This window comes from Cervus canadensis, chromosome 4 (genome assembly GCF_019320065.1).
Source record: "Cervus canadensis isolate Bull #8, Minnesota chromosome 4, ASM1932006v1, whole genome shotgun sequence".
Classification (NCBI taxonomy): Eukaryota; Metazoa; Chordata; class Mammalia; order Artiodactyla; family Cervidae; genus Cervus; species Cervus canadensis.
Genome location: NC_057389.1, coordinates 96,725,307 through 96,749,617, shown reverse-complemented (window position 1 = coordinate 96,749,617; position 24,311 = coordinate 96,725,307). Strand labels below are relative to the sequence as shown.

Sequence of the window (24,311 nt, the reverse complement as noted above, 5' to 3'; positions counted from 1 at the left end):
ACTATACACTCTCATTTATTTCTGGGCTATCTATTCTATTCCATTGGTTTATGTGTTTGTCTTTACAGCAAAACCATACTGTTTTGATTACTCTAGTAAATTTTGAAATCAGAAGGTACAACTCCTACAGCTTTGTTTTTCTATTTCAAGATTGTTTTAGCTATTCAGGGTTCTTTAAGATGCCAAATAAATTTTAGATAGTTTTCTATTTCTGCAAAAAACACAATTGTAATTTTGATACAGGTTGCATTAAATCTGCAGATTGCTTTGGATAGTGTTAACATCTTAACACAGAGAAGGCATAGCAACCCACTCCAGTACTCTTGCCTGGAAAATCCCACAGATGGAGGAGCCTGGTAGGCTGCAGTCCATGGGGTCACTAAGAGTCAGACACGACCAAGCGTCTTCACTTTCACTTTTCACTTTCATGCACTGGAGAAGGAAATGGCAACCCACTCCAGTGTTCTTGCCTGGAGAATCCCAGGGACGGGGGAGCCTAGTGGGCTGCTGTCTATGGGGTCGCAAAGAGTCGGACACGACTGAAGCGACTTAACAGCAGCAGCAGCGGCAACATCTTAATAACATTAAGTCTTCCAATCCATGACACAGGTTGTCTCCATTTGTTGGTATCATTTCTTTTAATAAAGTTCTGTGGTTTCAGGGTATAAGTGTTTTGCCTCCTGGGCTAAACTGATTTGATTTCTAAATGTAAGTTTCTGAGCTTATTCTTTTTGATGCTATTGTAAATGGAGCTTTTCTCCTATTTTCCTTTTTGGATTGTTGTTAGTGTATAGATACACAACTAATTCTCTGGGGTTGATTTTGTATCCTATTACTTTGCTGAATTTGTTAATTAGTTCTAACAGTTTTTTTTGTTTGTTTGTTTGTTTGTTTTTCTTTTGGTGTGCTATCTTTAGGGTTTTCCACATATAAGGCCATTCATTTGCAAACAGCTAATTTTACTTCTTTCTTTCTAATTTAGCTGCATTTTATTTCTTTTTCTTGCTCTGGCTAGAAATTCTTGCACTATGTTGAATAGAGTTAAAGCTATGCTGAATACAATTAAAGCTATGGTTTTTCCAGTAGTCATGTATGGATGTGAGAGTTGGACCATAAAGAAGGTTGAGCACCGAAGAAGTCTTGCTTTCGAACTGTGGTGCTGGAGAAGGCTCTTGAGAGTTCCTTGGACTGCAAGGAGATCAAACCAGTCAATCCTAAAGGAAATCAACCCTGAATATTCACTGGAAGGACTGATGCTGAAGCTGAAGCTCCAATACTTTGGCCACCTGATGTAAAGAACTGACTCACTGGAAAAAACCCTGATCCTGGGAAAGATTGAGGACAGGAGGAGAAGGGAAAAACAGAGGATGAGATGGTTGGATGACTTCATCATCTCAATGGCCATGAGGTTCAGCAAACTCCTGGAGGTAGTGAAGGACAGAGAAGCCTGGTGTTCTTCAGTCCATGGGGTCCTGAAGAGCTGGACATGATTTTGCCACTGAACACCAACAACATGTTGAAAAGAATTGGCAAAAATTGGTATCCTTGTCTTGTTCCTGATCAGTGAGTATAATGTTAACTGTGGGTTTTTCATGAATGGCTTTTATTATGTAGAGGTACTTTCCTTCTATTCCTAGTTTGTTGAGTGTTTTTATCATTAAAAGATACTGGATTTTGTAAAATTATTTTTCTGCATCAATCAAAATGATTTTTTTCCTTCTTCCTCTTAATGCATTACATTAATTGATTTTAACATGTTGAGTCATCTTTAATTCTAAGAATAAATCCCACTGGGTCCATCTAATATGCTGCTGAATTCAATTTGCTAGTATGTTGTAGAGGATTTTTGCATCAATGTTCATGAGAAGTATTGGTCTAAAGTTTTCTTTTTTTGCAGTGTCTTTGTCTTGCTTTCACATCAGAAAAATGCTGCTCTCATAGAATGAGAAAGTGTACTCTCTTCTTTTTAAGAAAAGTTTGAGGAGGATTGGTGTTAATTCTTCTTTAAATGTTTGGTAGAAGTAATCAGTGAAGCCATCAGCTCCAGGGCTTTTCTTTGTCAGAAGGATTTTGATTACTGATTCAATCTCCTTATTAATTATAGGTTTATTTAGATTTTCTTTGTGATTCAATCTTGGTAGGTTTTTTGTTTCTAGGAATTTGTACATTTCATTGAGGTTATCCATTTTGTTTTCATACGATTGTTTACAGTACTTCCTAACACACCTTTTTTATTTCTGTAGAATTGAAAGTAATGTCCCCACTTTCACTTCTAACTAATAATTGAGTAATTTCCTTTTTTATTGTCAATCTAGTTAAATGCTTGCCATTTCTGTTAATCTTTTTGAAGAGACAACCTTCGGTTTCATTGATTTTTCTGTAATTGTTTTCTATTCCATATTTTATTTATTTAGTCTCTGATCTTCATAAACTCCTTCATTCTGCTAGATTTGGGTTTCGATTGCTCTTCTTTTTCTAGTTTCTGATGGATAGTTGTGCTATATATTGAATTCTTGGTTGGCAATGTGTTTACTGTCAGAACTTGGACTCTATCAACCCACTGCTTTCTGGCCTTCAAGGTTTCTGATGAGAAATCTGCAAATAATCTTATTGAGGGTCTCTTGTAGGTGGCAATTTGCTTCTCTTAATGCTTTCAATATTCCGTTTGTCTTATCTTTCACTATTTGGTTACAATGTATCTCATCGTGTGTCTCTCTGAGTGCATTTTACTTGGAGTTTATTGAACTCCTTGAACACTTATATTCATGTTTTTCATCAAATTTGGGGAGTTTCCAACCATCATTTCTTCATGTAATCTCTATGCTCCTTTATCTCTCTTTCTGGGAGTGTATGTTTGCTTACTCGTGTCCCCCAGGCTCCTTCAGCTCTGTTCACTCTTCTTCAGTATTTTTCCTTTATTTCCTTTAGCTCTTAAGACTCAGTAATCTCAGTCATCCTCACTTCAAGTACACTGATTTTTCTATCTGTTCAAATCTGCTTTGGAATGTATCTAGTGAATTTTTAATTTCAGGTACTGTACTTTTCTGCTCCAAAACTTCTTTTGGTTCTTTTTTATGTTTTCCATCTCTTTATTGATATTTCTATTTTGTTTCTGCATAGTTTTCTTAACTGGTCACCTCATCTTTGTCTAATAAGTCTATCATCTGGTCTTTCTCAGGGATGGTTTGTGTTGATTTGTTTGTCCTTTCAATGGTCCATTTCTTTGTATGCCTTATGATTTTTTATTTCTTGTTGAAAACTGGATGTTTGAGTCTTACAATGTAGTAACTGAAATCTGGAAATCAGATTTCCCCAGGGTTTCCTGTTTGTTTTGTTTTTTAATTTCTTCACAGTACCTTTGTGCTGGGATCAGCCTAATGTGTAAAATTAAGATCTAAAATTTTGGATCTTTTTGAACCTGCACTTTTCTACAGGCATGTACAGTAACTTTAAAAATTCTCCCCTACATGTGGCTGCTTTTATTAAGCAACAAATAAAAAGTCCTAATCCTTGAATGTCTGGCTCCCTAAAGGGGTATATTAGAAAAAAGAAGGGAGGGGTAACCAGGCTCTGGCTCTTTATATTCCCTGAAGCCTATTCAGCTAGTGGGGATTGTTTATGTTGGCTTGCTTCTGCATCTGTGCCTCCATGATCAGAAGCAATAAGCATAAAAGTTCAGGTCCCCAATATTTGGAGACCAAGGGCTTTATTGCCCACCCTGGTTCCCATAAACCACGGGCAAACTGCTCGCCACCGGCACAGCTGTCTGCCATGAGGCTGAAGGGTGGAGGACACTGTTAGCATATTCAGACCTGAAACTGACCAAAATTAATTAAGACTCACGGTTTAAGTCTTCCTCTTGGAGTTGCAAGCCTTTAAATAGACTCCAGAGTGTGAAAATAATTACATTAGACAGATTATGTCAGCTTTACTGTCATATAGCTGGGGATGGGATCCTGGTACTTCCTATGCCACTATCTTCCCCTATGTCCCCCCATTATATCTTTAATTGAGTAATGCTAGTGGGTTTTGTATATGGATTTTTATACCTCATTAATTCTAATAGTCTTGGATTTTCCAGAAACCAACCATGGAAAAAACCCCAACAAAAACAATACTAGTGGGAATAGACATCTATTTCTGCCTTATTGACTACACAAAAGCCTTTGACTGTGTGGATCACAATAAACTGTGGAAAATTCTGAAAGAGATGGGCATACCGGACCACCTGACCTGCCTCTTGGGAAACCTGTATGCAGGTCAGGAAGCAACAGTTAGAACTGGACATGGAACAACAGACTGGTTCCAAATAGGAAAAGGACTACGTCAGGGCTGTATATTGTCACCCTGCTTATTTAACTTATATGCAGAGTACATCATGAGAAACGCCGGGCTAGAAGTAGCACAAGCTGGAATCCAGATTGCCAAGAGAAATATCAATAACCTCAAATATGCAGATGACACCACCCTTATGGCAGAAAGTGAAGAGGAACTAAAAAGCCTCTTGAAAGCGAAAGAGGAGAGTGAAAAAGTTGGCTTAAAGCTCAACATTCAGAAAACTAAGATCATGGCATCTGCTCCCATCACTTCATGGGAAATAGATGGGGAAACAGTGGAAACAGTGTCAGACTTTATTTTTCTGGGCTCCAAAATCATTGCAGATGGTGACTGCAGCCATGAAATTAAAATATGCTTACTCCTTGGAGGGAAAGTTATGACCAACCTAGACAGCATATTAAAAAGCAGAGACATTACTTTGCCAACAAAGGTCCGTCTAGTCAAGGCTATGGTTTTTCCAGTGGTCATGTATGGATGTGACAGTTGGACTGTGAAGAAAGCTGAGCGCCGAAGAATTGATGCTTTTGAACTGCGGTGTTGGAGAAGACTCTTGAGAGTTCCTTGGACTGCAAGGAGATCCAACCAGTCCATCCTAAAGGAGATCAGTCCTGGGTATTCATTGGAAGGACTGATGTTGAAGCTGAAACTCCAAATCTTTGGCCACCTCATGCGAAGAGTTGACTCATTGGAAAAGACCCTGATGCTGGGAAGGATTGGGGGCAGGAGGAGAAGGGGACGACAGAGGATGGGATGGCTGGATGGCATCACCTACTCGATGGACATGAGTTTGAGTAAACTCCGGGAGTTGGTGATGGACAGGGAGGTCTGACGTGCTGCGATTGATGGGGTCGCAAAGAGTTGGATACAACTGAGTGACTGAACTGAACTGATAGCTGATTCACACTGATGTACAGCAGAAAGCAACACAACATTTTAAAGCAATTCTCCAATTAAAAATAATTTAAAAAGAAAGAAAGAGCTAACCATCTAGATGGCCTCTTCAGGCCCATATTTCAGTTTTACTTCCCTCTGTGCACGGCTATCTGAAACTCTAAGAAGATGCCTCAATTCCAGGCTTTTCTCACAGGGTCCAGGCAAGAACCACTCCCCAGGTTGGGCATCTGGAGCCTCTGCTGGCCCACGGTGTGACTGAGTGAGTCAAGGGGGCTTCTTTGGGATTGGGACTGACTGGGAAGGAACAGGGAAAGTCTGTGCCCTAGGGGAAGGGAAGCTAAACTTGGGGCTGTTTCAAGGGTCCTGGATCAAGTACTTGCTCCACCTGATCCAGACAGGTTCTGACTCTCAGGGGTTTCATTTCAAGAAGAACCAGATTCTACATCAGGCTTTATGCGTCTTTTGTTCTCACATGTCATTTAGTCCTTAAAATGACCATACGGGACTCATCGTCCACTTCCATAGATGAGCAAATCTGGGCCCTACAAGGTAAAGTAGAGTGGACAAGGTTACCAGCTAGTAACTATTACCCAGATTCCAGACTCCAGGCCCAGCTTCTACTCCTGGCCCTGGGAAGGTGATTGGAAAATGCTGAGTGGAAGACAGACACAGCTCAGAGATTTACAGGGGAGCTGTGCTCAGAGGCTGAGAGCTTGAGGATGGCAACCTGATTACTGGAATCTCAGCATGGCCTAGCCTCCAGCAGGCAGGAAACCCCAAGCGGCCCCTAAAGGACTCAGCTCAAGAAGAAGTTGCAACATATGGCCAAGCCCTTCCCCCCAGACTCACTGGAACCTCAGAGGAGGCAAGGGTCCAACTGAGGTAAGGGCCTGGACTATGCCATCTCATGCTTGGCTGCTCTGAGCTGCGGCAGCATCTGTCCAAGGCCCAACAAACTCTGTGGTCCTCCTTCCCTCCTTCCCTAAGCAAAGCCTGGAGCTGGGATACTCATCTCTCTTCAGTTTGGGTCTCATGAAGGGCTCCTCCCTGTTCCCTGCTGTTTGAAGGGAACACCGTGAGGGTGCTAGAGTCTCCCCCAGACCTGAGCCCAGAGGTTGCACTTACCCAGCATGGGAGTGCACCTGGCCTTACCTTTGGGAGGCCAGCCAACAGAGTTGACTGTGAGGAGAGGACTGGGGTGGGTTGCTTTTGTGTTCCATATGGCCCTCAGCTCTTGCTGACAGAGCCTGCTGCTTCCGTATCTTGGGAAGCTAGGGTTTCTGAAATCCCAGGGCTCAGCTTGCAGGCAATCTGTGGAGTGCAGCTTGACAGCAGCAATACTTACCAGAGGTCAGTAAGTAAAAACAGAGCCTTTCGAAAAGGGGAAGCTGGTCTCTCTCTTGCTCCATAATCCTTCCGGTCAGTTCCTTACTCTTGGTCTATAACCTTGACACTGTTTCCTGAGGACATACTTCTAGAAGGGACCTCACTGGGCTGAAAGACACCAGTTCTTATTAGGGAATCAAACTACACTGGCCAGTTGCTCCCCCAAACTACAATGAAGTGGTTTTGTTTTACCCTTCTAACCGCCATGTTTTCTTACTTTCAGGAACTATTTATCCCCACTGGCTAGAACCTGGTTAGGGAGGGGTGGGACTAGTGGGGGTAAACTGGGTGCTGGTGAATGAAAGCGAACAGAATTGAGAGAGCAGCCCACTCTCACTGCTCAAACTTCTGCTGCATGTCCAGTGCCTGACTGACACCTCAGTCTTGCCAGGCACCCAACTGTGGAGAGCCCTGTCTCCCAAGGCTTGGTCATGGCCTTACTCGCAAGTTCCCCAGAAAGGGTCTTGTCACCTCAGGAAGTCAGACCATGACCCAAGACTCCTCCACTCACCTCCTCCGGTAGGCCCTTCATCCCATCCCTGAGCAAGGGACCCACCCAGGTTATCCAACCAGAGTAAATATGGGACCATGCTTGGAGACAACCACAGAGATGTTCTCTTGATACTCTTTCCTCTTAAACACAAAAGATTCTTTAAATGCATCTACAATTTAAATAAGAATTACTTTTATGATTATTGTAACAATAAGAATGAACATCTGTGGACTGCTAGCCAGGCTAAGAAAAAGACAATTACCAGTACCATTAAATCCCTATGCACTTTCCCTAATAAATCAGGTGACTTCCTAACCTTTAGGCAAAAACCATCCTGGTTTTTGTGTTAATTGTTCCCTTGCTTTTCTTTATAGCATCTTGTGCATCTACCCCAAGCAACATACTTCTTAGTCTTAAAATCGGAGGGATAGCACACACCTGCCATGCAAGGAAACAGCAGCACTGCCCTCACTGGGCAGAGGCTACCAGAGGAGGTGAGTGGAGGAGTCTTGGGTCATGGTCTGACTTGGGTCATGGTCCAAATTCCACTATCTTGGAACAGTTTTCACCATCCTCCAAAGGATTCCCTTATCATTTCTCTTGTGTTGGGTCTCCTGCTTTCTGTAGCTCATGTCTTCTTTTCTGGTTTACTTCCTCATTTTGATGGAGCTCATCCTCCAGTAGCTTCTTGAGAAAGAGTGCTTAGGAAACAAATCTGAATTGTAGGACACCCAACTGGTGTCAGAAATGTTGTGAGTGTGAGAGTAAAGGAGAAATGCATACTGGATCTCAGATCACAGCATACAGACCTCCTTTGGAGGCCTTAGACATTTCATCACCAGGGTTATTTTCTCACAGTCTTTGATACCTACCAAAATTCTCATGTCTGTTTGTTTACTTACTTCTTCTCTGTTTCCCTACAAGATCAAGAACCCTGGAACAGTCTTTCATGTCCACTGCAGCATCCCCAGTGCCTGAACTGTGCTTAGGCACATGGTTGTTGCTGTTCAGTCACGAAGTCATGTCTGACTCTTTGCGACCCCATGGACTGCAGCATGCCAGGCTTCCCTATCCTTCACTATCTCCAGGAGTTTGCTCAAACTCACATCCACTGAGTCAGTGATGCCATCCAACCATCTCATCCTCTGTCTCCTCCTTCCCCTCCTGCCTTCAGTCTTTCCCAGCATCAGGGTCCTTTTCAATGACTCAACTCTTCGCATCAGGTGGCCAAAGTATTGGAGCTTCAGCTTCAACATCAGTCCTTCCAATGAATATTCAGGGTTGATTTCCTTTAGGATTGATTGCTTTGATCTCCTTGCAGTCCAAAGGACTCGCAAGAGTCTTCTCCAGCACCACAGTTTGAAAACATGACTTCTTTGGCACTCAACCTTCTTTATGGTCCAACTCTGACATCCATACATGACTAATGGAAGAACCATAGCTGTGACTATACCCCCAAACACATCTAAAATGAAGCAATGAGTAAGTGGATGGATGACTATTAGATCCTGGTCCTATTTTGGCCACTGATCTATGGTATAGCCTGGGACAGAATGCTTCCCTTCTCTGGGCCTCATTTTCTCACTGAATTGGTGGGACTGGAGTGGGAAGGTACCTGACCTTGTCTTGCTCTGGTCTGCATAGGGGCGCGAGGACTGCCCCCTAATGTCAACAGCAACCTGGCTTTCTGCCCACAGCTCCTGCCTTATTTCTGAAAGGATGTTTGTGTGCCTCTAGATCCCTCCATCTTTCTGGGCCACAGAGGTCCCATGTAGAGGCTGGGAATTTACCTCTGAGTCTCAAAGTGCCAGGTGAGAATACAGGTGGACCAGGAGGTGGAGAAGTTGAGGCCCAGAGAGGGAACACTCGCACTACAGGTCCAAGCTCTGGTTCCCAACTTGGAGGATTCCCAGTCCTCAGTAGTGGAAAGGGGGACCACAGACCACAAGCCACCATGCCTGGCAGACTGAGGTGGGAGTCTCAGATTCTTCTCAGAGCCAAAAACAGAACTATCTTCCTGACTTAGATCTCCTCTGTGTCACCATGAGCAACTCAAAGCCAAACAGCATTTCATTAGTAACATTTGGTAATCAGCAGAGCTTCTTTACAGGCATGCATTGTGATAGATTGTTGTTTTTTTTACTACTCATATTTTGGTGTTTTAAACTATTCAAGTTCCTTTGCCTTTTCATATACATTTCAGAATGACCTTGTCTATACCTACAAAAAATCCTGTTGGGATTTTGATTGGAACTGTAGCAAATCTGTAGGTTCATTTGGGGAGAACTGATAGCTTTACTATGTTGAGTGTTCCCTGTGGGCACAGTATATGTTTAAAATCATTGATTTCTACATTTCTATTATTTCCTTCCCTCTGTCTGGTTTGGTTCTATCTTGTTCTTCTTTGTCTAGTTTCTTAAGGTTAAAGTTTTAATTACTGACGTAAGGCTTTCTTCCCTTCTAATGTGAGAATTTAATGCTATCAATTTCTTTTTTTTTAGGCATATCCCCCCAATTTTGATATTTTCATTCTCATTCAGCAAAAAGTATTTCCTAATTTCTCTTGAGATTTCCCCTCTTGCCTACAAATTACTTAGAAATGTGTTGTTTAATTTCTAAGTGTTTGGAGACTTTTCCGTTACTGTTCTATATTTGATTTCCAATATAATTCGTTTATGGTCAGAAGACATAATTTGTAGTGCAGTGTGTTTATGTCTGTTAAGATGTGTTTTATAATCCAACATAATATATCTTGGTGAATATTCCATGTGCATCTGAAAAGAATGTGTATTCTGTTGCTGGGTGAAGTGTTGTGTAAACATCAATGAGATCCAGTTGCTTAATGGCATTGTTCAGTTCTGTATCCTTGATCATTTCTGTTGACTAGTTCTAATGTTTAGTGAGAGAGAAGCCTTGAGGTCCGTAAGTAAAATGTATTTGCGGATTTGTCTATTTTGCCTTTCAGTTCTTTCAGTTTTGCTTCATGTATTTAAATGTTCTGCTGTTAGAAGTATACACATTTAGGATTGTTATGCACTCTTTTAAACTGACCCTCTTATCATCATGTAATATCCTTCTTTATCTTTGTAAGTTTCTGAAGTTTACTGTTATTAACATTGCTACTCTAGATTTCTTTTGATTAATATTTTCATGGTATACCATTTACCATTCTTTTTTTTTTAAACTTAACTAAGTCAATATACAGTTGACCCTTTAACAATGCAGGGTTTTGGTGGTGTTGACCCTCCATGCAGTCAAAAATCCATGTTTAACTTTATAGTCAGCACTGCATATCTGTAGTTCTGAATATGCAGTTCTGCACTTATGGATTCAAACCACCATTGATTGTATAGCACTGCAGTATGTATGTACTGAAAAATCATCCACAAATAAGTGGCCCCGCACAGCTCAAATCTGTGTTGTTCAAGGATCAACTGTATTTGAAATAAGTTACTTAGGGAGCAAATTTGGAAAGCTCAGCAGTGGCCATGGGACTGGAAAAGGTCAGTTTCATTCCAATCCCAAAGAAAGGCAATGCCAAAGAATGTTCAAATTACTGCACAATTGCACTTATCTCACATGCTAGCAAACTAATGCTCAAAGTTCTCCGAGCCAGGCTTCAATAGTACATAAACCGTGAACTTCCAGATGTTCAAGCTGGATTTAGAAAAGGCAGAGGAACCAGAGATCAAATTGCCAATATTCGTCGGATCATTGAAAAGGTGAGAGAGCTCCATAAAAACATCTACTTCTGCTTTATTGACTGTGCCAAAGCCTTTGACCATGTGGATCACAACAAACTGGAAAATTATTCAAGAGATGGGAGTACCAGACCACCTGACCTGCCTCCTGAGAAATCTGTATGCAGGGTAAGAAGCAACAGTTAGAACTGGACGTGGAATAACAGACTGGTTCCAAATCGGGAAAGGAGTACATTAAAGCTGTATATTGTCACCCTGCTTATTTAATTTATATGCAGAGTACATCATGAGAAACGCTGGGCTGGATGAAGCACAAGCTGGATCAAGATTGCTGGGAGAAATATCAATAACCTCAGATACGCAGATGATACCACCCTTATGGCAGACAGCGAAGAAGAACTAAAGAGCCTCTTGATGAAAGTGAAAGAGGAGAGTGAAGTTGGCTTAAAACTCAACATTCAGAAAACTAAGATCACGGCATCCAGTCCCATCACTTCATGGCAAACAGATGGGAAAACAGTGGAAACAGTGACAGACTTTATTTCCTTGGGCTCCAAAATCATTGCAGATGGTGACTGCAGCCATGAAATTAAAAGATGCTTGCTCCTTGGAAGAAAAGTTATGACCAACCTAGACAGCATATTAAAAAGAAGAGACATTACTTTGTGTCAAAGCTAGTCAAAGCGATGGTTTTTCCAGTAGTCATGTATCAATGTGAGAGTTGGACTATAAAGAAAGCTGAGCGCTGAAGAATTGATGCTTTTGAGCTGTGGTGTTAGAGAAGACTCTTGAGAGTCCCTTGGACTGCAAGGAGATCCAACCAGTCCATCCTAAAGGAGATCAGTCCTGAATATTCATTGGAAGGCCTGATACTGAAGCTGAAACTCCAATTCTTTGGCCACCTGATGCGAAGAACTGACTTATTTGAAATGATCCTGATGCTGGGAAAGATTGAAGGTGGGAGAAGAAGGGGACAACAGAGGATGAGATGGTTGGATGGCATCACCGACTCAATGGACATGAGTTTGAGTAAACTCCGGGAGTTGGTGATGGACAGGGAAGGCTAGAGTGCTGTAGTCCATGGGGTCGCAAAGAGTTGGACACAACTGAGTGACTGAACTGAACTTAGGGTGCATAAAATTGGATTATTAAAAAAATCCATTCTGACAATTTCTATCTGTTAATTGGTACGCTTAGACTGTTTACAATTAATGTATTAATTGATGTGTTTGGATAAGGGCTAACATTTTGTATTTTTAAAAACATGCTTTATTTTCAGAGTAGTTTTAAGTTTACAGAAACCATTTTTTTCTATGTGTTGCCTCCATTTTAACTTTATTTCCCCTTTTCTGCCTTTTTGGAATTATTTGAACATTTTAAAATATTCTATTTTAATTTATCTGTTTGGCTTTTTACTGTATCTCTTTGTATAGTTTTTCAAAGGTTGTGCTAGGGATCACAATACACAAGCATACCTTGGAGATATTGTGGGTTTGGTTACAGACCACCAAAATAAAGCAAATATTGCAGTAAACTGAGTCACCTGAAATTTTTTGATTCCCTAGTACATATACAATGGAGAAGGCAATGGCACCCCACTCCAGTACTCTTGCCGGGAAAATCCCATGGACAGAGGAGCCTGGTAGGCTGCAGTCCATGGGGTTGCTAAGGGTCGGACACGACTGAGCGACTTCACTTTCACTTCTCACTTTCATGCATTAGAGAAGGAAATGGCAACCCACTCCAGTGTTCTTGCCTGGAGAATCCCAGGGATGGCAGAGCCTGGTGGGCTGCCGTCTATGGGGTTGCACAGAGTCGAAGCGACTTAGCAGCAGCAGCAGCAGCACATATATAAGCTATGTTTACACTAGAGTGTCTTAAGTGTCCAATAGCATTATGTCAAAAAATGTACATACCTTAATTTTAAAAAGACTTCATTATTGAAATATGCTAGCCATTATCTAAGCCTTCAGTGAGTCATAATTCTTTTTGCTGGTTGAAGGTCTTATCTCAGTGTTGATGGCTGCTAAATTATTAGGGTGATGATTGCTCTAGGTTGAGGTGGCTGCAGCAATTCTTAAAATAAGACAACAATGAAGTTTGCCACATTGATTGACTCTTCTTTTCATGAATAATTTCTCTGTAGCATGCAATTCTGTTCAATGGCATTTTACCAACAGTAGAATTTCTTTCAAAATTGGAGTTAATTTATCAAATAAATTTATGTAACATTACAAATTATTCATTGTCATTTCAACAATTGTCACAACATCTTCACCAGAAGTAGATTACATCTCAAGAAATCACCTTCCTTGCTCATCCATAAGAAGCAACTTCTCCTTCATTAAAATTTTATCATGAGATTGTAGCAATTCAGTCACATTTTCAGGCTTCACTTCTAATTCTAGTTCTCTTGCTGTTTCCACCACATCTGCAGTTACTTCCTCCACTGAAGTCCTGAATTCCTCAAAGTTATCTATGAGGATTGGAAACAGCTTTTCCCAAACTCCTGTCAATGTTAATATTTTGACCTCTTTCCATGAATCACAGAAGTTGTTAATGATATTTAGAATGGTGAATCCTTTCTAGAAGGTTTTCAATTTACTTTGTCCAGATCTATCAGAGGAAACACTACTGATGGTGGTGATAGCCTTACAAAAGGGGCTTCCCAGGTGGTATAGTGGTAAAGAATCCACCCGCCAATACAGGAGACACACAAGACAAGGGTTTGATCCCTGGGTCAGGAAGATCCATGGAGAAAAAAATGGCTACCCACTCCAGTATTCTTGCCTGGAAAATTTCATGAACAGAGGAGCCTGGCAGGCTATAGTCCATGGGGTCACAAAGAGTCAGACACAACTGAGTGACTGAGCATACACACATAGTCTTACAAAATGTGTTTCTTAAAGTGTAAGACTTGAAAGTTGAAATTACTCCTTGGTCCATGGTTGCAGAATGAATCTTGTGTGAGGAGGCATGAAAACAAGATTAATCTTATTGTACATCTCCATCAGAGCTTCTGGGTGGCCAAGGGCATTGTCAGTGAGCAGTAATATTTTCAAAGGAATCTTTTTTCCTAAGCAGTAGGTCTCAACAATGGGCTTAAAATATTCAGTAATCCATGATGTAAACAGATGTGTTGTCATCCAGGTTTTGTCGTTTCACTGATACAACACACACAGAGCAGATTTAGCATAGTTCTTAAGGGCCCTAGGATTTGGGGGAGGGGTAAATGAGCATTTGGCAGAATAGAAGGATGTGTGCTCATCTTCTCCTGTGAAAATACCAAAATCACAACTAGCTGTTGAACAATCATCAACAGGAGAATGCTGGAACCCACCAAAAAAAATATACCCTATGTCCAAAGGTAAAGGAGAAGTTGCAACAAGATGGTAGCAGGGGTGCAACTGCATTTAAAATCAAACCTCATACCTGCCAGAGACACTCAGAGGGCGCAAACCAAACCTTGTGTCACCAGGACCCAGGGAAAGGAAGCAGTGACCCCCACAAGAGACTGAGCCTTTGAGTGTCTCCTGCAGAGGCACCGGTCAGCTGTGGCCTGGCTGCAGCAGACCTGGGAGGCGTAGTGTATGGCGTAAATCCTCTTGGAGGAGGTCGCCATTAGCCCCAGTGTAAAGCCACTGAGCAGACGACCCACAGACCGGAGAACAATTATCCCAAAGAAGTTCTTGCACTGTTGCGAAAGTTCTGATTTCCCAACCTGGGGCTCCGGCAAAGGGACTGAGAGCCCACAGCGAATCTGACTCTGAGGGCCAGTGGGGTTCGCACACACAGCTTCCGCAGGGCTGGGGAAACAGAGACTCGAAACGAAACCTGTGCGCCAGGACCCAGGAGAAAGGAGCAGTGACCCCCACAAGAGACTGAGCCAGACTTGCCCGTGAGTGTCCAGGAGTCACCGGTGGAGGTGGAGGTTGACAGTGGTCTGCCACAGGGTCAGTGACACTAACTGCCACAGTCCTTTTGGAAGAGGTTGCCATGACCCTACCGTAGTTTGGCCTCAGGACAAACTACAGGGAGGGAACATAACTTCATCCATCAGCAGAAAATTGGGTTAAAGTTTTACTGAGAATGGCCTGTCCACCAAAGCAAGACCCAGTCTTCCCCACAGCCAGTCCCTCCCATCAGGAAGCTTCCACAAGCCTCTTGTCCTCATCCATCAGATGGCAGACAGAATGAAAACCATAACCACAGAAAACTAACCAAATTGATCACATGGATCACAGCCTTGTCTACTTCAGTGAAACTATGATCCATGCAGTGTAGGGCCACCCAGGCTGGACAGGTCATGGTGGAGAGTTCTGACAAAATGAGATCCACTGGAGAAGGGAATGGCAAAACACTTCAGCATTCTTGCCTTGAGAATATATGAACAGTATGAGAAGGCAAAAAGATATAACACTGAAAGATGAACTCCCCAGGTTGGTTGGTGCCCAATATGCTATTGGAAAAGAGCAGAGAAATAGCTCCAAAAGGAATGAAGAGGCTGAGCCCAAGCGGTAACAGTGCCCAGTTGTGGATGTGTCTGGTGGTGAAAGTAAAGTCCGATGCTGTAAAGAACAATATTGCATAGGAACATGGAATGTTAGGTCCATGAATCAAGGTAAATTGGAAGTGCTCAAACAGGAGATGGCAAGACTGAACATCGACATTTTAGGAAACAGTGAACTGAAATGAACTGGAATGGGTGAATTTAATTCAGATGACCATTGTATCTACTACTATGGGCAAGAATCCCTTAGAAGAAATGGAATACCCCTCGAAGTCAACAAGAGTCTGAAATGCAGTACTTGCGTGCAATCTCAAAAATGACAGAATGATCTCGGTTCATTTCCAAGGCAAACCATTCGATGTCACAGTAATCCAAATCTATGCCCTGACAACTAATGCCAAAGAAGTTGAAATCAAATGGTTCTATGAAGACATACAAGACCTTCTAGAACTAATACCAAAAAAGATGTTTTTCTCATCACGGGACTAGAATGCAAAAGTCAAGAAACACCTGGAATAACAAGGAAGTTTGGTCTTGGAGTACAAAATGAAGCAGGGCAAAGGCTAACAGAGTTTTGCCAAGAGAACCCACTGGTCATAGCAAACACCCTCTTCCAACAACACAAGAGAAGACTCTACACATGGACATCACCAGATGGTCAACACTGAAATCAGATTGATTATATTCTTTGCAGCCAAAGATGGAGAAGCTCTATACAATCAGCAAAAACAAGACCGGGAGCTGATTGTGGCTCAGAGCATGAACTCCATATTGCAAAATTTAGACTTTAATTGAAGAAAGTAGGGAAAACCACTAGACCATTCAGGTATGACCTAAATCAAATCCCTTACAATTATACAGTGGAAATGAGAAATAGATTCAAGAGATTAGTCTGACAGACAGAGCTCCTTAAGAACTATGGACAGAGGTTCATAACACTGTACAGGAGGCAGTGATCAAAACCATCCCGAGAAAAAGAAATGCAACAAGGCAAAATGGTTGTCTGAGGATAACTGAGAAAAGAAGAGAAGCCAAAGACAAAGGAGAAAAGGAAAGATATACACATCTGAATGCAGAGTTCCAAACAATAGTAAGGAGAGATAAGGAAACCTCCCTCAGTGATCATTGCAAAGAAATAGAGGAAAATAGAACGGGAAAGACTAGAGTTGTCTTCAAGAAAATTAGAGATACCAAGGGAACATTTCATGCAAGGGTGGGCACAATAAAGGACAGAAATGGTGTGGACCTAACAGAAGCAGATGATAATAAGAGGTGGCAAGAATACACAGAGGAACTATACAAAAAGGATCCTAATGACCTGGATAACCACGATGGTGTGATCACTCACCTAGAGCCAGACATCCTGGAATGTGAAGTCAAGTGGGCCTTAGGAAGCATCACTATGAACAAAGCTAGTGGAGGTGATGGATTCCAGCTGAGCTATTTCAAATCCTAAAAGATGATGCTGTGAAAGTGCTGCACTCAATATGTCAGCAAATTTGGAAAACTCAGCAGGGGCCACAGGACTGGAAAAGGTCAGTTTTCATTCCAATCCCCAAAAAGAGCAATCCCAAAGAATGTTTAAACCACCACACAATTGCACTCATTTCACATGCTAGCAAAGTAATGTTAAAAATCCTTCAAGCTAGGCTTCAGCAGTACATGAACCAAGAATTTCCAGACGTTCAAGCTGGATTTAGAAAAGGTAGAGGAACCAGAGATCAAATTGCCAACATCTGCTGGATCAAAGAAAAAGTAAGAGAATTCCAGAAAAACATCTACTTCTGCTTCATTGATTACATAAAAGCCTTTGACCTTGTGGATCACAACAAACTGTGGAAAGTTCTTAAAGAGACTGGAATACCAGGTCAACTTACCTGCCTCCTGAGAAGCCTGTGTGCAGGTCAAAAAGCAACAATTGTAACCAGACATGGAACAATGATCTGGTTCAAAATTGGGAAAGGAGTATGTCAAGGCTATATATTGTCACCCTGCTTATTTAACTTATATGCAGAGTACATCATATGAAATGACAGGCTGAATGAAGCACAAGCTGGAATCAAGATTGCGGGAGAAGTATCAATAACCTCAGATATGCAGATGACACCACCCTTATGGCAGAAAGTAAAGAGGGACTAAAGGGCCTCTTGATGAAAGTGAAATAGGAGAATGAAACAGTTGGCTTAAAACTCAACATTCAGAAAACTAAGATCATGGCATCTGGTCCCATCACTTCACGGCGAATAGATTGGAAACAATGGAAACAGTGACAGCCTTTACTTTCTTGGGCTTCAAAATCACATCTCTCAGCCTTCACGGAACTGAAGTGAGTTATGGTCTTGCTCTGGATTAGGCTTTGGCTTATGGAAATGTTGTGACTGGTTTGATCTTCTATCTAGAACACTAAAATTTCTCCATATTAGCCATAAGGTTATTTCACTTTTGCATCATTTGTGTGTTCACTGGAGTAGCACTTTTCATTTCCTTCAAGAACTTTCCCTTTGCATTAACTACATGGCTAACTTTGGCACAAGAGACCTACCGATCAGCCTATCTTGGATTTTGACATGCCTTCCTCACTAAGTGTAATCATTTCTAGCTTTTGATTTAAAGTGAGAGATGTGTGATTCTTGCTTTTACTTGAAAATTTAGAGGACCTTGTAAGGTTATAATTGATCTACTTTCGATATTGTTGTGTTTCAGGGAATAGGGAGGCTGGAGGAGAGGGGGAGAGTTGGGGAACAGGCTGTTGGTGGAGCAGTCAGGATATATACATTAGGTTTGTTACCTTATGGGTGCTGTCTGTGGTACCTCAAGACAATAGTATCATCAAAGATCATTAATCAGAGACCACCATAACAATTATAGTAATAGTCAAATAGTTTGGAATATTGTTAACAAAATGTAACACAGAGACACAAAGTGAGCAAAGGCTGTTGGATAAACTGCTTGACACAGGTGAGAAATGGAGCATTTCCTGCCATTATCAATAAACAAGAACGTCACAGTCATCAGCGATTCCAGCTCTCCAGGGCAAACAGGAAGAACACCTGTGGAACAATACCTGTGATCTGCACTGAAAAATTGGCCCCAGATAGTTGAGATGCGCATGAAATGACTGATTGCAGTGAGCCTGGACTCTTGCATCTTCCCATACACAGAAAAGTGCTAAATTTATTGAGCTATCTGGTTTCCCTTAATTAACAACAATCTTTTAATGTTCAGATTACCTGCCCCTTGTTGCAAACTTCTATATAGCCTGGCTCCTCCCCCCTCACCTACTGCCTCCTTGGAGCAGTTCTCTCAGGGTGACTTGAGACCTGACATGCTGTCTCCCAGGCTTGAAGTCCTAAAAATTCCCACCAAATAAAACATAACTCTTAACTTTTAGGTTGTGACTATTTTTTTTAAGTCGACACTGAGTTGCCACAAACCTTCAATTAGTAAAAAATGAAACATCTGCAAAGTGCAATAAAATGAAGTATGTTTGTATGTACCTTTCATAGTCTATTTAGAATCAATATTTTTCACCACTTCAAGTGAAATAAACTTAGCCACCATTAGGGTGCTTTACCCGCTCTCCTCTATATTGTAAGAATCTCATGTTACAGGAGAAGGCAATGGCAACCCACTCCAGTACTTTTGCCGGGAAAATCCCAGGGATGGGGGAGCCTGGTGGTGGCCATCTATGGGGTCGCACAGAGTCGGACACTACTGAAGCGACTTAGCAGCAGCAGCATGTGTTACATCTACATACACTGAAAACCTCATCTGACAATGCTATCATCTTTGTTTTCAACCATCGAACACATGTTAAAAATTCAAAGGGAGAATAGTCTGTTGTATTTGTATAGACAGTTATCATTTCTATTACCCTTCCTTCATTCCAGATGTTTTAAGTGTCCTTCTGGCATCATTTCCTTTCTGCCAGGGCAACTTCCTTTAACGATGCAAAAGAGCAGGTCTGTGGGCAACACATTCTTAGTTTTCTTTCACCTGAGTGTTTCTTATAACATCTTCATTCCTGAATGATCTTTTCAATGGCTCTAGAACTGTGGGTTAACAGTTCTTTTCTTTCAGCATGTCAAAAAATGTTGTTTCAACTATTTCTGACCTCTTTGGTTTCTAGTGAGAAAACCACAATCACGTGACGCATTCTTCACTTGTAAGTAAAGCATCATTTCTCCTGGTTGCTCTTAAGATTTTTTCTTTGTGTTTATTTTTCAGTGGTTTGGTTATGATGTATCTGGGCACGAGTTCCTTTATGTTTTACTCTGTTTGGAATACACCTTGTTTTGGGGTTTGTGAATATGTGGATCTAGATCTTTGATTAAACTGAGATGCTTTCAGCCATTGCTTCTTCAAACACTTTTTCAGAATTACACTTTTTCTCCTATCCTATTGGGACTCTCGTGACATAAGTGTTAGACTTCTGCTGTTATTCTAGAGGTGCAAGTTCTGTTAATTTTTCTTTCAATTTCTCTCCATTGTTCAGACTGGATAATTTCTAGTTAATTTCTGGATAATTTCTTCAATATCACTGATCATTTTCTCTCTCATTTCCAATTCTGTTAGATTTGGGTTATTGTTGTTTTTTCAGTTCTAAGATTTCCATTTGGTTCTTTATATCTCTTATTTCTTTGCTGATATACTCTATCATTCTATTTATTTCAGAAGTGTTTGCCCTTACTTGTTGGAGCATTTTTAGAATAGCTGGTTTAAAGTCTTTGGCAGATTAATATGAATTTGCTTGGTTTTATCCTAGCTGCTGCTGCTGCTGCTGCTAAGTCGCTTCAGTCATGTCCGACTCTGTGCGACCCCATAGACGGCAGCCCACCAGGCTCCCCCGTCCCTGGGATTCTCCAGGCAAGAACACTGGAGTGGGTTGCCATTTCCTTCTCTAATGCATGAAAGTGAGAAGTGAAAGTGAAGTCGCTCAGTTGTGTCCGACTCTTAGCGACCCCATGGACTGCAGCCTACCAGGCTCCTCCATCCATGGGATTTTCCAGGCAAGAGTACTGGAGTGGCGTGCCATTGCCTTCTCCGTTTATCCTAGCATTGACATCTATTCACTATCTTTTCCCATGTGAGTTGAGATTTCCTAGTTCTTCACATGTAAAGTAACTTTGGATGGTGTTATAGACATTTTGAATACTATGTTTACAAATTCTTATTCTTTTAAAAATCCTGTGGAGAATATGTATGCTATTGTTTTGGCAGGCAATTGATTCAGAGGGGCTTGTTCCTAAAGCTCTGATGGGGTTGTGGTTTTAATGTTAGTTTTATTTTCAAAGCCATTAAGTTGATGTTCAAATTTATGTGCCATGCAGCAGCTAATCTGAGACATGGACAGCAGTCTATTTTGTGCTTTGGTTTGCTGTTGTTCAGTTTCTAAGTCATGTCCAACTCTTTGTAACCCCATGGACTGCAGCACGCCAGGCTTCCCTATCCTTCACTATCTCCAGGAGTTTGCGCAAACTCATGTCCATCGAGTTGGTGATGCCATCTAACCATTTCATCCTCTGTCTCCCCTTTCTCCTCTTGCCCTCAATCTTTCCCAGCATCAGGATCTTTCCCAGTGAGTCAGTTCTTCGCATCAGGTGGCCAAAGTATTGGAGCTTCAGCTTTAGTGTCAGTTCTTCCAATCAATATGCAGGGCTGATTTCCTTTAGGATTGACTGGTGTGATCTCCTTGCAGTCCAAGGGACTCTCAAGTCTTCTCCAACACCACACTTTGAAAACATCGATTCTTTGGCACTCAGCCTTCTTTAATGTCCAACTCTCATATCTGTATGTGACTACTGGAAATGCCTATACATTTATATATATATATAGTCAAATGCTCTGACTATACAGACCTTTGTTGGCAAAGTGATGTCTCTGCTTTTTAATATGCTGTCTAGGTTTGTCATCTGGTACCATTACTTCATGGCAAGTAGATGGGGAGACAGTGGAAACAGTGACAGACTTTATTTTTTTGGGCTCCAAAATCACTGCAGATGGTGACTGCAGCCATGAAATTAAAAGATGCTTGCTCCTTGGGATAAAAGTTATGACCAACCTAGACAGCTTATTAAAAAGCAGAGACATCTCTTTGCCAACAAAGATCTGTCTAGTCAAAGCTATGGCATTTCCAGTAGTCATGTATGGATGTGAGAGTTGGACTATAAAGAAAGCTGAGTGCCAAAGAATCGATGCCTTTGAACTGTGGTGTTAGAGAAGACTCTTGAGAGTCCCTTGGACAGCAAGGAGATCCAACCAGTCCATTCTAAAGGAAATCAGTCCTGAATATTCATTGGAAGGACTGATGTTGAAGCTGAAACTCCAATACTTTGGCCACCTGATGCGAAAGTCTGACTCATTTGAAAAAACCCTGATGCTGGGAAAAATTGAAGGCAGGAGGAGAAGGGGATGACAGAGGATGAGATGGTTGGATGGCATCACCAACTCGATGGACATGAGTTTGAGTAAAGTCCTGGAGTTGGTGATGTACAGGGAGGCCTGGCGTGCTGCAGTCCATGGGGTTGCAAAGAGTCAGACATGACTGAGCAACTGAACTGAACTGAACTAGGTTTGTCATAGCTTTTCTTCCAAGGAGCAAGCATCTTTTAATTTCATGGCTGCAGTCAATCTGCAGTGATTTTGGGGCCCCCCAAAATAAAATCTGCCACTGTTTCCATTTTTTCCCCATCTATTTGCCATGAAGTGATGTGACGAGATGCCATGATTTTAGTTTTTTGAATGTTGAGTTTCAGGTTTTTCACTCCTCTTGCACCTTCATCAAGATGGTCTTTAATTCCTCTTTGCTTTCTGCCATTAGAGTGGTATCATCGGCCTATCTGAGGTTATTGATATTTCTCATGGCAATCTTGATTCCAGCTTGTGCTTCATCCAGCCCAGCATTTTGTATGATATACTCTGCATATAAGTTAAATAAGCAGGGTGACAATATACAGCCTTGATGTACTCTTTTCTGACTTTTGAACCAGTCCATTGTTCCATGTCCTGTTCTTTTAATTGAAAATGAGTTTTTATTTAATATTTTAAAAATAATACATTTGTGGCAAGTGTAAATAAAGTTCTAACATAATAATAAATTGATACTTTGAACCAAGAAAATAATAGGGCCACAAATGTATTTCCAAGTGTAAAGTGGTTATCCTATGTTTAGGGATAGTTTATATGAATATATATTTTTGTTTTTAAGAAAAGGATGATTACAAAAAAAGATGTTACAATCAGGTATATAGCCACTTAGTTACACCTAAGTTCTATTGGTCAAAAATATATTCTTGTAGAAAATCCATTTTAAACCTCTTATACTTTTTCCAGTGAATTTCTCCAAACAATGGCAGAATGCTCCTTGATGGACTGAACTCAGGAACTGGTTTGGCCATACCTGAATTATACTGATATATACAATACAGGCCTCCAAGGGACAGTCCAGCTTAAGTTGTGAAGTAGGCCCAGTTCAGAAAGTTGAACAAACAACAGTACTAATCATCAAAAATTAACAACTTTAGGTATCTTTGTTTTGGGTTTCTGTGGTTTAGGCACATCCAAAATTTCTTCATAGTCTGCACTCATTCCTTTTGCCCCAGTGACCAACTGTGATCATTTGATCTCAGTTTGACTTTCAGGACAATCTTTCTTCAAATGTTCCACAGAGCCACACAGTCAGCAGCCACCACCATGAACACAGAGTCCTTTGGGATTAACAGGACAAGATATGGACAGATGTCCCATTTCCCCACAAACAAAACATTTTGCAAAAGGAAGTTCACCAGGAGCTGGGTCTACTTTAACCTTGCACTTGTGGATCCACACTGGTAACATATTCCAGTGCCCATTTCTTGATTCTCAAGGGCAGCAGGACAATCTGCAATCCCATGGCCAGCTGTCTACAATGGCATTGCATTTTTCTTTGCTGCGGGTCTTTTTAATCATCATCCTTCCCAGCAGCTGTCTTTCTTTAAGGCAACTACAATTTCCCCCCATACTTCATGACGCATGGAGAGGTTGTGAGTGACCGTGCCCAGCGCAGCACTGGACCTTGATCAGAACCGTCACTGGTCACACCCCACGGAACGGCTGGGCCCTCCTCTGAAGTCCTTCTCATGCCCCGTGAAGTCCCACCAACGGGGCTCCAAGCCCACTCTCCAACCTCGTCCCGAATCCTTTCCTTGCGTCCACTACGCTTATTCCCACCTCAGGGCTTCCCCCACCGGGAACACCCTTCCCCCAGGCCTTCACCGGCTGCTTCCCTCTCATCCCCGACGGAAGCCTTCTCTGACCGCAGGTTCACATGGCGTTCACTGCCCCGTCATCCTCCACACTGGTGCTGTGCTTAGCCATTCAGTCGTGTCCGACTCTTTGAGACCCCACGGACTGTAGCCCACCAGGCTCCTCCGTCCTTGGTACTTTTCAGGGAAGAATACTGGAGTTGGCTGCCATTTCCTCCCCATTTCATATTCCTGTGGCATGAAGTCATTGTGTATCTTATTTACTTGTTTGTCCCCTGTTCTCCCCATGTGACCTTGAGTTCTTGAGGGTGTGGCTTTGCCAGCCCTACTCAAGGCTGCACCACCAACTTTTGGAACAGGGCTCACCTAGCACTTGCTGAAGGGCTAAATAAAGGAATGAATGAATGAACAAACAACAGCCCCGAGGAGGTGACTGCCCTCCCGACCAAGGAGGGCAGAGAAAGTGCCCAGGGGCGCCTGGCCAGTGGCCAAGGCTACCAGTGGTGACCGTACTGCTCCACGGGGCCGGCCAGCCAGGCGACAGCTGCCAGGGAGGAGAGTGGCTTGTTCTGTGAGGGGGAAACAAGCGTCTTATTTACCAGAGAGTGAATTTCAAGACTGTGTGAAAAACACATTTGTCACTGGGATGCGTGAATCAAGGACGCAGAAATGAAAGCGCTAGCTGTTCTTCAGCTGAGTCTTTTCCCAACCCCCACCCACCAGCTGAGAGGCACAGCCCTGCCTGT

The 24,311-nt window shown here is 42.0% G+C and overlaps 1 protein-coding gene and 1 pseudogene across 5 annotated transcripts in view; both read right to left on the bottom strand.

The window, feature by feature from the left end:
* Positions 1 to 24,311, bottom strand: part of RASGEF1C (RasGEF domain family member 1C) — a 94,071-nt gene that overhangs the window by 40,832 nt on the left and 28,928 nt on the right. The window lies entirely within an intron of this gene.
* LOC122440576 lies at positions 22,753 to 23,481 on the bottom strand (annotated as a pseudogene).